The following is a 16,571-nucleotide window of genomic DNA, read 5'->3' on the forward strand; positions in this document are numbered from 1 at the left end:
AAGACAAAGGAAATAGCAATCATATATTTTAAGAGTAATATTTTAGAACTGCAAGTAACAATGATGACATCCACATAAATTAAGATAAACAGTATATCAGAAATACCATGATAAATGAAAAAAGAAGTGTCAGCTTTAGATCCAACAAAATCAAATTCTAGTAAGAATGAACTAAGACGATCAAACCAAGCACGAGGAGCCTGTTTGAGACCATAAAGGGATCTGTGAAGGCGACAAGCATAGTCAAGGTGAAGAGTGTTAGCAAGCCCTAGTGGTTGTTTCATGTAGACTGTTTCATTTAGAAAGCCATGAAGAAATGCATTTTGGATGTCTAGTTGACAAATAGGCCAAGAGTAGGAGACAACTAAAGACAGAACCAGGTGGATAGTAGTGGGTTTGACAACAAGGCTAAAGGTTTCATTGTAGTCAAGACCCTCTTGTTGATTGAACCCTTTGGCCACTTAGCTGGCTTTGTATCTTTCAATAGAACCATCAGCTTTCCTTTTAATGAAACACTCATGTGCAACCTATAACATTTGTCTGAGGATGATGAGGGACAAGAGACCAAGTGTCATTCTTTATTAAGGCATTAAATTCATCATCCATAGCCATTCGCCAATGAGGGTATTTGTTGGCAGTAGTGAAAGAGGTAATCTCAATTTTGGTATCATCAGAGATGGATGTAAGTAGGGCTCTAGGTGGATGGTGGGCTTTGGAGCGAGTTATCATGGGATGAGTGTTAAAAGGAGAGTTTGGATGAGGCAGGGAAGGAGAAGAAGGTTGAGATTCATATGGAAGGTCAATGAAGATATTTAAAGAGGGAGAAAAGGATAAGGAGAAGGTGGAGGTGTGGGGCCTAGGGGAAGAAACAGGGGATAGTTGGGGAGGGGAGTCGTGGTCTTCTAGGGGAGGTGATTCGGCCAAGGGTGTGGGTGGGGTTGGGGGGACCGGAGGAGGAGGAGATGGAGTAGGGGAAGGAAACACTAGAGGAGGGCCAAGAAGAGAAGGTAAAGGTGGTTGAGATTGATGGGTAATCGCAGTGGGAGACGGATGGTGAAAGGGAAACCATTTTTCATAAAAAACAACATGGCAGGAAATTAGGAGTTTACTTGTTTAAGGATTGAAGCAACAATACCCACGGGGACAAGGAATATAACCAAGAAAAACATGCATGCTAAAGCGAAACTCTAGCTTGTGTTTGTTATAAGGGCGAAGGGAAGGATAGCATGCACAAACAAAAACTCTTAAGGAGGCATAGTCCGGATGGACTGTGAAGAGTTTGTAGTGGGGTGAAACATTACCCAAAACAGGGGTAAGAGTCTTGTTTATAAGAAATATTGTAGTTTCAAAGGCATAGTTCCAAAATTTTCTAGGGCAAGAAGAATAAGCTAACAAGGTAAGGCCAGTTTCAACAATATGGCGATGACAGCACTCAACAACCCCATTTTGCTCATGAGTGTGACGACAAGGGAGGCAATGATCAATCCCACAAGAAATGAGAAAGGTAGACATAGGGCGATATTCACCACCCCAATCACTTTAAAAGCATTTAATCCAGCTGGAAAATAAATTTTCAACAAGTAATTTAAACCGTTGAAAAATCTCAACAACCTCATATTTCAAATGCATAGGATACAACCAAGTGTACTTACTAAAGGCATCCAGAAAACCATCACTAGAAGCAATAGGAGAGGGTCCCCATACATCTAAATAAATCAAATCCAAAGGGGCTTTAGAGACTGAAGCAGAAGAGGAGAAGGGGAGTTTATGACTCTTTCCTTTTTGACAAGCATCACACACAAACTGAATTTTCTCATAAGTAACCGGTAATATAAATTGAGAAACAAGACAATGGACTAATTTAAAGGCAGGATGGCCAAGTCTGGAGTGCTACTGGGAGACAAAAGCTTGTTCACCAATGAAAGCTTGTAGAGAAAAGTTGCCCAAGGGCATCTGGTAAAGCCCATTCCTAATGGTTCCCTGGAGAAGACAATTCCCTGTTGCTCGATCCTTCACAAAAATCGTGTCAGGGTGAAACTCAAAGATAGCATTATTGTCACGAGTAAACATGGAAACGGATAAAAGGTTCTTTTGGATGGGACATGAAGAACTTTATTGAGAAAAACAGGAGGATGTTGTGTAGGGAGAGAAAAAGTACCAATGTGAGTGATTGGCAAGCCTGTACCATTACCTACCAAAACTTGATTTGTACCAGTGTAAGGTTGAGCAAGTTGAAGATTTTCAAGGGCATTGGTGATATAATGTGCAGCCCCAGAGTCAAGATACCAAGTGTTGTCGGTATAAGGTCCTCCAAAGAGTTCAGAAAGATGCACAGAGGGGGGAGCATTGGTGGCACCTTGAATAGCATGATTGTAGCGTTGATAACAATCGTGAGCTTTATGACCGTGACAATCACAAATTTGGCAAGTAATGAGAGAGGACAACTGCTGTTGTTTGTAACCACCAGTAGACGGTGGAGTGGCAAGAAGTGGAGGACAATAGCTTGAAGAACGTCTACAAGAAACTCTACCTCGGTTGTGCGATAGACCTCAAAGGGAGGACGATAATTGCGAGTATTGCCAGTCTGAGAGAGATTAGCCGAAGGTAAAGAGGAGTCATAGGCTAAGTCATCCTTAAGACAAATTTATTAGGTGAGTAACATTCCTTTTAACACAGCAAAGGTGACAAGGATGCCACAAGTTGTAATAGAAGTAACAAAGGCCGAATAATCAGAGCCCAATCCATTGAGAACATGAAGACAAAAATCATCGTTTGAAACAGTCTTTACAGCAACCGCAAGTTGATTGGTAGTATGCTTAATACAAAGAAGATAATCATGAACTGTACTATTACCTCATTTCATATTTTGTAACTGAAGGCGAAGTTGTATAATCTTTGCTGAGAGGAAATCCAGGCCATCAACCGACCCGACCGGACCCGTGATTCAGGTCCGAGGACCCGGCGGTGGAAGAAGAGATTATGGACCATTCGATTGATGATCATGAGGAGACCGAGCCCATGGACAGACAAGATACCCCTGCTTAAATGCATTGTCGGGTTTAAGGAAAGTCTGCGATCGGAGAAGATTAATATGGTTGATGTACCAAATGACCTCCGGCACAACCGAAGGTATTCCCCAAACTAGACTCTTGATTGAATGGGAAGAAAACCCACCAATTTGACCTGTATAGCCTTTCAAATCCCTACGAAGTTGCTATCTAAACCGAGTTTCGCTGAAAATATTTGGTCGATCATGGGATACCACGACAGGACCACGACCAAAATGTCCCGATCGCCAAGTTAATGATTCCATGGAATATTCCTTTTCTATTAATATGACCTCGAGCCGAGCCTTGCAACATTTTCTCACGGAACGGGGGAGAGCCCCAAAGCAGCTCCTGGAGGGAAGGGTGTGGGCAAAATGGGAGGCGAACCATAATCCGCACCAATCCACAGAGGAGACGACGCGCAACAACCCCGCTCGAAAAAGAACACCGGGAGAAACGAAGCGAGCGACGGCGCTGACGATCTAGCGGAGTGATCGAGTGAGCTCCAGAGAGCAATGGAAAATAAGCGAGAAGGGGAATAGAATGAGCTTTCAACAAAATGTTAAAGGAGATGCCGAGGGGCCAAAATGCACGGGAAAGAAGATTTAAGGAAAGGACGAGCTGCGGTCACAAAGAGAGAAGGAAAAGAAGAACTCCGGAGAAGTGATGAGATGAGAAGCAAACGCAGAGTTGGACAAGAATACAGTGAAAGCGTCAATGGGAGAAGGCGGAAGATAAGAGAAGGTTGGAGTCAGGCCGATGAGATAACGGAAAAGGATAATCTCAAGTTCCTTAATTTGGTTTCTAAGGAGAAAGAAAACCTCATGCACCCCGATGAAACTAAAATTCAAAACGGCATGAAGACTTAGAGGCGGAGAGAGGAAAAGTTGAAATTGAAAAGAGAAGAATACAAAAGAGAGCCAAATAGTTAAACGGTTAACTCCCATGAAGGAAGTGGAGATAATCGACTTCTAGGGTTTTGCAAAAAAGGAAAGGAGGAAAAGGAGATCCAAGACTCATCCGGTAGAAAGGTTACCTCCAGAGTTCCAGAACTGATCTTAGGAATTGAAGCATCCCAGATTGTCAGAAGAGATCGATAATGAAGAGGATCCCCGCGGCGGACATCGGGGGGATGATAAGATGATGATAACACCGCCAAGGAGATGAAGAAGGCAAGAGGGATGTGATCCATGATAAGCTAGATGTGATCCATCTACAAAACACAAATGAAGAAAACAGATGGAACCTCCGCCTACCCGAAGAGGTTTTTTTTAACTTGTTCAACTTTTATGTGAATGAAATTTTCTTCCCTCCTTCTATTGTGATTATATTTTTATATTATATATCCGAAATACCTCGATGAAAAAGTATTTAAAAGGATTTTAATACCGATGGATAGCTGAGATGTTGATTTAATACGATCGACTTTTGAACTTCAATTAATAGACTGGGTAACCTGATCCTGAGTTATTCCCGATTAATTGTCGATCGATCCAAATGGTCTTAGAAAGATGGCTCCGGAGCCGACGAAAACGGGATCATCCTGCAAAAGGAATGATCCGTGATCTCGGAAAGCACGACCAGGCCGGAAGGGGCTACGAGCCTAACTCATGAAGAGTCGGGATCACCCGGAGGAATGATCCGTGATCGCCCGGAAAGCAGACGGCCGGAAGGGGACCACGGGTCGACGAAAGCGGGATCACCCCGGACGGAATGATCCGTGATCGCCGGAAAGCATGACCGGGCCTCGAAGGGACCACTGGGTCCGACGAAAGTCGGGATCATTCCGGAAGGAACAACCGGGATCACCCTCCCGAAAGGAATGATCCGTGATTAGCAGCGGACCCGGCTACCGAGCATGACATGTAAGCGGGATCACCTGGAGGAATGATCGTGATCGGCGAAAGCAGACCAGGCCGAAGGGCCACCGAGCCAACCACGAAGAGTGGGAAGGAGGAAGAGGAGGAAAGAGAGGGGAAGGGGAGAGAAAGAAGAGGGGAAGGAGGAAGAGGAAGAGAAAAGCGAAGGGGAGAGCCAACAGAAGAGGGGACACCGAGGAAGAGGAAACGGAAAGAGAAGGCCGGAAGGAACACGGGGAGAAAGGGGACATCCCAAAAGAAGAGGATAGGGAAGGGAAAGAAAGGGAAGAGTGGAATAACGAGAAAGAAAGGAGAAGAAAAAAGATCTCCAAGAACACCAGAAAATTGATAATATTCTAAGGGAAAAAGGGAAAAACAGAGAGTCCAGAGGTGAGGAAAAGGCGGAAAAGCTAAGCCGGAGATGGATTTTCCTCAAAACCAAACTCCAGAAAGAAGGATGAGCAAAATAGGGTCCGATATAAAGGAAAGGCCGACTCATCAAAAAGAGGGCCGTAGTCCTTATTAGTATGGATCAAATCCTCATATCATGATCCCACCAAACCAGGAGCCAAGCGACCAAGATCCGAAAGGGTTCAGGGGGGAGAGTCTATATGCAAATACATGAGGAGTTCATCAATCCACAAAAGGCATAGCATGAAAAGGGGTACCAATGGCAGCAGAGGATATGCTAAGATGAGGTTGCACAAAGAAAGAAATTCTAAATCTCTCATTGTCAAAGGGGGATCGCAGAGAATCTGGTAGGCCAAGAATATGAAGATGAAGAATAAGACTGGGAGTTGTGCCAAGGGTAATTTGAAAATAATGAGAGACTACAAACTTTCCTCCAGGAAAGAAAAGGTCCCAACAAATCCAACCCCAATAGCAAATGGGAGAGGATTAAGAATTGATGTAGGGGGGGTGAATGGGCAGAACAGCAGATGACACCTTCTACATACAAGCGATGATGGGCCAAAAAATCCTGTCTAAAATTTTATATGCAAAGCTTCCCACCAAGTGGTCACAAATCTAGAACAGATAAGGCAAAAGAACATGAGGGTCCAAACATAAAGGGGCGAAAGTATATAATAACTATTAGAATAAAGGAGCTTCAAGGCTTATTTGGAAGAATACGGAAGATAATAGGACCAAAGATATTGAAACATTATCTCGGAATAGGGAATATCAGCTCTAAATATAGGGGAATAGAAAAGACGGGATGCCAAGGAGAAGATGTTGATGAGATATCGGATGAGAAGTGGAACCACTCTAATTGGATATTAAGATAGTGACATGATCATTGACAAGGGACGAGAAAGCAATCACTTTACGATGCTGAACACGGAGAGAGAGGAAGAAAAGAGAAGTCACTCCCGCTCCGATCCTGGAATGACTGACCCATCTACATGTAAGGTCCACGAAGATACCTTACTAGAATCTTTTTCCTCCTCGGGATGAAATACTTTCAGAATAAAATCGGCCAAAACTGTGCCTTTATTGGTTCTAGGTTTATAATCTATATCATGTCATGTTAACTCTATCGCCCATGATACCATTCTCCTGCGAGATCAGGTTTATGCAAATTTTCTTTAAAGGCGTTAGTAAGAAGATAATGGATGAGCGAAAATAGGGCAAAGCTGGTGCACTATTAAGGCAAAGTGCTTTCAAATTCAGATATCTAGATTTGCATCTAACAATGTATGGTTTACAAAGTAGATAGGATTTTGAAAGACCTTCCTGATAACACGGACCGGCCTGAAGAAGATAGATATATTGCAAGCTTCTGGCTTGGGAGATAAAAGGTGGAGGAACCTCTCTTGACTCTTCAAATGAATGAAGTCCTACCATTTGAATTGTTGAGTGCATTAGATTCTTCAAAGCCTGAAGAATGGGACACATCTCCGATCGGAATAAATCTAAAGGAACTCTTGTTAAGCTTGAATCTTAAGGGAGCGTCAAAAGATAGCGATTTTGGAGCTAAGCCCCTGGTGACCATGAAACCTAGGAATTTACGATGAAATCCAAATGAATAGAGAGTCTATCCATTCTCTAAACATCAAAGCACTCTGATGAGAGATGATAGATTAAATTGACTTTTACAAGAAGATCATCTACATAAACCTCATAGTCCAATGATCAGAAAGCGTTATGCCTGGATGGAAGATTTTTTAACCAAAAGGATAAATAAAATAGCTGATTGGTAGAATGCGGGAGGTTGATCCTCTTTCTTCATAAGAATTGATTATAATCGAATAAGCATCCATAAAACAACAGAGATGTGGAGAAGGATCAAGGGAAAGGAAGCAAGGGAATGCCTGTAAATAGGAAAAACAGATTCCAATGCTTTCACCATACCACATGCTAACCAGACAGAGCCAAGAAGATAAGTTTGTCCACCAAAAGCAAGGAGAGAAAGAGGGATAGATATATCCAAAAAAGGAGAAACGCAGGGGAGGAAAGAAGGGAAGAAATAAGGAGGAAGCAAGGGGATTCTCCAAACCAAAAAAATAGCGGAGAATATCCAATCGAACTAACAGAAAGGAAGGAGGGAATCCTCAAAAAGTGAAGGCCGAAGTGATGAGCATCTCAAGCCACCGGGGAATGAAAAGGGAAAAGACAAAGTATAAGGGTCTCCAAGAAAAGAGAAGATATAACAAAAAGGAAGAGAGGGGAGGTAAGGATGAGAGCCCCACCAAGAGACTAAAAAAAAGGAAGGAGAGACAAAAAGAAAAGGAAGAAGAGGAGACGGAAAAGAAAGAGAGACAAAAGGCAGGGGGAATTCCCCATTGTAAGAATCTAAGATAGGAAAAAGAGAGAAAAAAGAGAGAGAGAAAGAAAAGCCAAACGGAGGAGAGGGGAGGGAAGGAGGAGATTCGGAGAGTTAAAAAAGGGTAGGGGGATGTCACGAGAAAGCCCAGAACAAGACCAACTCGGGAAGGAAAAGAGAGAAGACAGACGGATATCGAAAGATAGCCGCTATCATAGGTAGGGCCATAAAAGAGGAATGATCAGAATCGATCTGGGAGAGGAGTATAGTTTTGGAAGGGGGAAGGAGAGAGAAATGAAAAGGGCGGATGATGATAAATAATAACCAGAGGCGGAGAAGTAAGATACGAAGAGGAAGAGGTTGGCTGTCAGATGAATTCCAGAAGAGTACGAGGTGAACATAGGTCATAGCCAGATCAAAATAAGAAGAGAGAATAAAAGAACCGATTTGATTTGGGGATGAAGTTATAACAATTGTGTATGCTACTGGAATTGACAAGAATACTACAAACAAAATCAAGGAAGCAAAAGTAAGAACGTGCTGGATCTTGGAAGATGGAAAGAGGAATTAAAAATGAGTTAGAGCATCATAACAAGTGAAGAGGAGTCAGGATGTATCACGAATGGAATGTGGAAGTTTAAAAGGGGAAGGGGAATAATATTAGCAAAGGAGGTATATAGATTGATCATAGGGAGATCACGAGAGAAAACGACACCAAAACAGAGAACGACCGACCCCAACCCAAGCCGCTCGAAACCAATGAACGAGATGACCAGGGAAAAGTGACGCACCCGATCCTCCAAAGACCCGACCCGACGAACCGAGAGTTGGACAGAGGCGCGAAAGAGTGAGATTCAAGACAAGACCGAACCCCGAGACCATCACGATGAAAGCAAGGCCCAGAGAGCGATGCCAAACCGGAGATGATCAACCGAGAGATGCGCAAGAGCAAGCGCCCAAACCGACGACGAGGTGGAGAAGATCCAAGAGCCGGAGCACAGGAACGCACGAACCACGGAACCCGGCCCCAGCGCGCACAGAACCTCCCCCCAGGGAGAGCCAAGCCGGACGCCACGAACGGCCCAAAGGGGAGCCACGCCAACCAAGAAACCACGACGAGGCGATAATCAACCACCCGAAAGAAACGAAACAGAAGAAAGGAGCCACGCGATCGCGCGCCACGCAGAGATAGTGTGATGGCTCGGAGCAGGAGCCAAAAACAGTAAGGAGTCAAGAAGAGCGAGCCGGCGAGAGACACCACGGACCCCGCAACCGGCCCACTATAATACTTCAACAGGCCACAGAAGCCCCGACGCTGACACACCATCCAATTGAACCCGTGAGGTTGGGACAGATGAAGCAAGGAAATAGACAACAAAGGGACCACAAAGAACAGACAGAGCACCACACAAGGAGATTACCACCCACCCACCACCACAAACGCCGATGGGACAGGAAGGGCCGAACCCAACCACCACCCAAGTGCACAGCCAACAGACCAGCCACAGATGCTAATGAACCAGCCAACAAGACCAGAACCAAATACAACCAGATACAAACCGAGCAAGAGGAAGCAGAACACCAAGACAAGAACAAGCCAGCAACAGCACCCACAACAACAACCAACCAGCAGATGATCACGAACGATAGCCAAAGGGAAAGACCAGAGGGAACGAAAGTGCCAAGGCAAGACCCAAGAACAACACAAGACCAGGACAAAACCAAAAACACGAGGACAGATACAACCAAGACCACGACCAAAGGGCCGACAAAACCGCACCAAAGACACGACGACAACAAGAGGAGGGCCAACAATAGGACAGGACCAACATCACAATCACCAAGGTAAGGATGGAACCATAAACAAAAGCACAAGAGAAGACATCAAAGAAGAAATCCAAACCAACAAGAAGACAATGTGTAGAACAAAACATAAACATACAGGGGACAAGACATGATAAGACCGCAAAAGAGAACAATGAATATGCAGAGCAGAGAAGAGAGAGAGGGAGCACGAGACGGGAGAGGGGCCAGAACGGGCACGGAGGGAAAGAGGGAGCGATGGGCATCGAACCTCCAGGGAGACAACAAGGAGTCAGGTGGGAGGATCGCGACGAACGAAGGGCAGAGACCGAACGAGGGAAGAGGGGATGGGGCCAGGCCGGAGCCAACCGGAGGGGACAAAACCAGCACGGAACCGAAAGGGCCAAGGAGAGTGCATAGGAAGACGGCCACGGCCCAAGACCGAACCAACCGGAGAGGACGGAGAGCCACAAGTGGATGACCAAAGGGGATGAGTCCAAACGGGAGCGACTCAGTGTGAAGGATACGGAAAGGAGCCGGGCGAGGAAGGACAACGAACCGACGACCAACCGAGTAGATGACTGCAGGCTAGGCTCGGACATGGCAAACGACCAAATGGTGATGAGAGAGCGTGACCGATCCACCATGGGATGACACCGACCGGCACCAAGAATGGAAATGGGAGAGTGATTGACGACCTAAGAAGTACGGGCATGACAAAGCATGCACCAGAGACCAGATCATAGAGTTAGGCATACGAAATGTCATATCAATGACAATATGTTCAATGTGTATGATCAATATGAATAACCGAGAACTCATTCCGTGCAAATGTAGAACACAGGAAGAACGATCACAGAGGCGGAAGACAAAACCCGAGGGCCGGAGGATGAAGAGCGAGGAGGAAACGCACCGGGTAGCCCACAGAGGGAGGGAGAGGGTAATGATCGGAGGAGACTACCATTAGAAGAAGAAACCAGCAAGTGCCCCACCCGGGATGTGAACGATTTGTAATAACTGTCGAAACTGAACGGAATAACAAGATTAAAACCGCAGAGGGGGCTAACAACCCAGATTTACAACATATATATGACTGATAGTTAATCTTCATCAGAACGATATAGCGTTTACATGATTATTCGTCAGATGGTTACCGGTAGTGGGAGGCATGGACCTCGGATCATTGATCCTTGGAGTGGATACATCCCGGTATTCCAAATGGGGTATCGGCTGGGTGGATGTGACATAGAGGGTGTGGCATAGGTAGATTCAAGATGAAGCCAAACTGCTCTGGCTGTAGAACATCCGACGATTTGAGCATGAACGGATTCTGTGAGCGAGGCAATAAGCCAACACATGAGAAGTTGGTCCTGACAAATCCATGAATTGTAGGTAGATTCGATTTGCATATAGGAATAGACTCTTCTTCAATGACTATAGTTGCAAGGAGGACAGATGGAGAAGCCATCCACAAGAGAAAATAAATCATAAGTCTTCAAGAGAGGAACAAGTTGCAACCTCCGTAGTAAGTAATTGTTGTCCGTGAGGTTGATGATCAGCAGATTATTGAGGGAGGGAAGCAAAGCAGGGGGAAGAAAAAAACTAGTGCTCTGATACCGTGTTTGAATAATTATAGTTGAAGAGAGAAAGAGAGAAGAAGAGAGAGACAGAGAGTGCGTGTGAGAAAGCACTATAATTTGATTCACATTAATTTACAAGAATTTAGTACAAGGCTTTATATAGAAAGCAAGTCATTCTTCTTAGTGTTCTAGTAGTTGTGGTTCTAGGACTTTAGAGTTACAGTGTGAGTTTACATAAAATATTGACCAGTGTTTTGTACCAATCAGTATCAAACTCTTTTTTGGGTTGACTAGAGTCTTTGTGAGTGCCAATTGTAGAGTTCTTCTTGTATGTAGTAACTGGTGTTTGATCAGTTGTAGGACTTCTAACAACAGTGGAACTCTTGGAAGTTTGATTAGCTGTGGAACTCTTGGAAGCAATCCTAGCTGCATATGCTTAAGATGAAGTGGCGGCTAGGATGTTGGTTGATTTTCCAGAAATATCCCTAATACTTTTGAACTTTGGAATTATGAATCCCTACAAACAAGTAGAAAAGTAGGAAAGTGAATAGAACTTAAAGCACAACTAGAAACACAAATACTGTCCAATGGAGATCAACTCATGTGGACTTGGTTTATCAACTACAGCCTCTTGGACTAGACCAAGGCCCAATAGGATACACACACTGAGAACCCAGCCTGTCAGAGGATTTCCCACAAGATATCACATCATTACCTAATCCACAAACAAATTAACAAGTTAAAATGAAAATAAAAATAAACCACTGAACAGAATGCCCATCAAGAAAGTAGTCTATTAAAAAAGCTTTGCATGGACGAAGCAATAAGCTCTGAGAGAGAGACTCAGTTCTCAATCCGAAAGGGTCCACAGCCCAAACTCACTTGTTCTAATTACATGAAATAAAAAGATGCCAAATAGACTCTTGACAATAACCACAAAACACATAAGATGATTGTATTTGTGTCCCTTGAGATAAAATGGCCAGAATCCCTACATAAAACAGACGCCAAAAAAATATTTTAAATCTCAAATTTTCAAAAGAAAACATCCACTATGTAGAACCCACGGTCAAACTAGAAGGATGTATGAGTTCCATCCCCCCACACATCTAAGAACAATTCCTACAACAGTATTCAAGATGTTGCATAAGTTGTTCCATGTCCAGGAAACTCTTCTGTTCCAACCTTTTGAAGCCTAGTCCCTACCCCATTTGGGAAGACAATATTTATCTCAAGAAATTAAAGTAAAAAATTTTCACCCGTTGAAGTTCCCAACCAAAACTTTTATTAAATAGTTTCATGGCTCGGCATATGGCTTTAGGAGAGCGAAAAAAGTTGCATATGGTGAAGGGGAAGGGAGTGAAGAACTGATTGGATGTAAACACTTTTACCTGTGAAAGAAATATTAGAAGCTTTCCAAAAACATAATTTCAACTTCATTCGATTGATCATGAATTGCAAATATTTGGATTTGGCCCTCCTTGGAACAAATTTGTCCTGGATATGTGGCATCTTTTGGCATCTCATTGATTTTCAGAAAGGTGACAATTGTGATTTCAAAGTAGGAAACACATTCCTACTTAAGTGAGCATTATCTTTTTTGTAAAGTTAATTTGCTGACTAAATAGATCAAAGAATAATTCCACAACAACCTGAATGAATATTCTTATTGAGGTTTATTATCATTTAGTTATCTAGCTTATTAGGTTTGATTCTTTTTTATCCAAGATGAGAAGAATAAAAGGGAAAATTTTGAAATTCTATATAGTTTTTCTGAATGATTTAATATTATTTTTTGACTTCTTTAATTTTATAATGAAAGGTACAATAGACATTATACCCTGGTGGAAGTAAAGTGCAATTATAATTTCTTAAAAAACATAGTTAAGTAGATGGAGTTTTTTCACATGATGCCCATTATTATTGGGGTAAAACTAGTGTCCACCCACTACTATGCCCTAAATTACATGACAATCACTTTCAAAAGTACAAGGTATTTATACTTAAGATTTTATGTTAAGTGAGGTTTAAAATGGCCTAAATGCCTTTCCCGAACATTTTTTTGTATTATTTTTAATATAATAAAATATGTTTAATTTTATTGGATCTGTAAGTGCGGAAAACTTTCCTTTATGTATTTTAGGAAAGTGTATTATTATATAGTCCCACATTGGAAACCGAGGTGTCAAAATCCAGGTTAATTAATAGGTACCCCTACAGAGAGATCAACGGTAGATCTAGGGCGATGGAAGTAGATCCATAAATATTGTTTTGATGGTTCAATATGGACCGTTAGATCGTGCGGCCGAACGATTCGACGGCTCATATCTGAACGTCAACATTGGTATCCCTACAGAGAGGTGCACCCATACGAACAGAGTCATGAACTGTTCAGTAGAGGCACCTCAATGCCTGTACAAGAGAGAAAATCCCGAAGTCTTCTCTGTTCTTGAGTTTTGCGAGTGCTTAGCAAAACTCAAGAGATTCAACTCGAAGTTGGGCTTCTTTGTATCCTGGGAGACGGTTCGCAATACCTCATAGCACCTTGATGTGAGGGCGAATTACGTCTTAAGAAAAGCGACGTTGTAACCCGCCTAGAAGTTCCAAGTCAAACACTGTGATCCTTTTTCCATTTTCTTTAACACATTTTACCCCACCTCCTCCTTCCATTTTCTACAGTCCTCAATTTCTTCCATGTCACAGAAAAAATTATCCTGTGATACATGAACAACTCATGAACACAATTTCCCTAGGACAAAATCATCGTCAATTCAAAGTTAAAAGAGTTTGTTTTTTATTCCCGCTGGTTTTGCAGTTTTAGACTTGAAAGTTGATGCTCTAAGCTTGGAAAATCAAAATGGTCAACCTGAGAAGGTAACACAACGCGGATTCATTTGTAAAAGGGGAGGGGGGGAAGTTGGGTGGATGAACCTGGATCATGGTTCACTGGAAATTTTCCAATAAAACGGCAAGATAATCTCTTTATTTTTCTTCTTAGTGGTCGCAGTTTTCTCTGACTTCTAAGAGAATACCGCTCAGGCTTAGTTTATGGCCGGACCGAGTGACAATAATCAAAAAGAAATCCACACCTCTGCCAGCATGTTGGAACTCTTACTCAGAGGCAAGCAGATAAGAACTGTGTGTTCAAGCCTTAACCCTTAATAAATGGTTTTGTCTTCATCAATCGTCACCATCAATAATAAATGAATCTGTCAGGTGCCATGCTGCCAGCTACATATCAAGACATCAAGAATGACACAAGTTTTACACAAAGAAGAAATAGAGAACGTATTCACTATGTTGAGCTAAACTCATTATAAATGAACTTGAAATGATGAAAAGCTGATGGACCAAAGTCAATCTTTTCGTCTCCTCTTGAATTTCATTTTTTTTAATATAAAGACTATATTTTACTTAGAAGGACACTTACATAGTTGAGATAGATCTATTATAGTCCAAGTATTCTTTAGAGTTATTGATGATCTATAAGCTAAGGTGGTTTTTTTTTTTTGGAAAGAAATTTGCATTAAATGGGAAGAAAGAAAAAGAAACAAAGAACCCGCAATAACAGCTTAGGCAACCGGAGAGCATAACTCCTGAAGCCAAGGAATAGAAATAGGCCAAACCGTCGTACACGGGATCGACAGGGCCCTTCTTGCAAGAGCATCCGCAACTGCGTTTATTGCTCTTGGAACAAAGTGAAAGGAGCACGAAAGGAAAGAAGAGCATAACTCCCTAATATCCTCCACTAGAGAAGCTAAGCATAGGGGAAGGGAGCTGGAAGCACTGTTTATGTATTGGACCAGTACTTTACAATCTGACTCTACCAGAAGATGATTATAGTCTTCTGAAAGTGCAAACAGCAATCCAGCTCTCATAGCAAGAGCTTCCCCTTCCACCACTGAGTTACATAGCACAGGTTCTGAGACTGCCTTTATAATTTCTCCTTTATGATTTCGCAGAACGAAGCCGACACCACCTTTATCATTTCCTTTACACCAAGACACGTCTGAATTCAACTTTAATTTTCCTTGAGGTGGAGGTTCCCAATGCTGGTGAGTTTCCTCAGGTTGAATATTATTTATCAGTTCCCCACCTCCTGTTGTCTTGACTACCTCAAATTCAGCATGTTCTTTTTGTGCTGCCGCAATAATTTCTTTTGGGGTAGAATGTTTTCTCCCGAAAATCCTGTTGTTTCTTGCAATCCAAAGGTGCCAAATAATAAAGGAGCATAAGGTGGAGTATTGATTTGCTTACCTCTTTTCCAATCCTTTTCATAGCATACCAACTTTTGATCCATTCTGTTAGTAGTGGGGCCTCCTCAGGTGGTATGTAAGTAAGTGAGTTACCAAACCATACTTGTTTTGCAATCAGACATTCAAAAACAATGTGATCCATAGTTTCCAAACTGCACCCACAGTACGAAAATGAAGGATCAATTTGAATCTGCCTTCTAACTAGCTCTTCACCGGTTGCTACACCCCGAGCACATGCTCTCCATAGGAAGTTTCTAATCTTTGGAATGTCTGGCAGCCCCAAATATTTGTCCACACAACATCTTCAACTTGTCTCCAACTTCTAGATGTGCTCCGTTGGTTTTCTAACTTTTCCTCTTCGATATTCTTTAAGAGATGATATGCGGATTTACACGAGAAAAGCCCATTCTTTGCTGCCCCCCACACCAAATGATCATCTCGATGGAATATGCTCAACCTAATTTCTTTAATTGCTTTACTTTCTTCTAGAAAAAAGAGTGAGTTGAGTAGATCAATCTTCCAACTTCTATGATCTTGGTCAATCAGTTCTGAAACACGTTCAATTGAACACCCTGATGGTTCCTTAATCTCCAAAGAAACTCTCCTCCCTTCCACTGGTATCTATGGGTCTTCCCACACTTTTATGTTAACCCCATCTCCCACTCTCCATCTGAGACCTTTTAATAGCATGTTTCTTGCTTGGATAATCCCTCTCCATGCCTATGAAGGGTTTTCCCCCAACCTTGCAGATAAAAAATCTGAGTTTGGATAGTAAATTCATTTCATCAACTGAGACCAGTAAGATTCTGGAGTTTGAACAAGTTTTCAAGCCAGCTTCATCAAAAAGGCCATGTTCTGTAATTTTGAGTCTCTGAAGCCCAAACCCCCTTTCTCCTTGGATTTGGTAAGTCTCTCCCAGCTTATCCAATGAAGTTTATTTTTTCCTTCCTTATCTCCCCAAAAAAAATTTGAAACCTTTTGTCGTACCATAGTTGAAGATTGGGGTTCTGGAAAACACTAATGTCTATATTGTTTATACAAGAATCTAGATGTGCCAAAATAGGGACAGAAGCAATTAGCCACTGATTGTGCTTCTTTGGTTGCCGAAAAAGGTCCACTGTTTATTGCAAGTTGCCCAAATGTTTGCAAGCTTGACTAGAGAAGAGTGGGCTTGATCTACTCATGTATGAAGTCCAACGATAGTAGCTTCAATGATGTCACTGCTGCCTAAGCTTACCGTGCTAATATATCTTAGTTGTCTT

This window comes from Hakea prostrata, chromosome 8 (genome assembly GCF_041222555.1).
Source record: "Hakea prostrata isolate BN-2017 chromosome 8, UWA_Hpros_2, whole genome shotgun sequence".
Taxonomy (NCBI): domain Eukaryota; kingdom Viridiplantae; phylum Streptophyta; class Magnoliopsida; order Proteales; family Proteaceae; genus Hakea; species Hakea prostrata.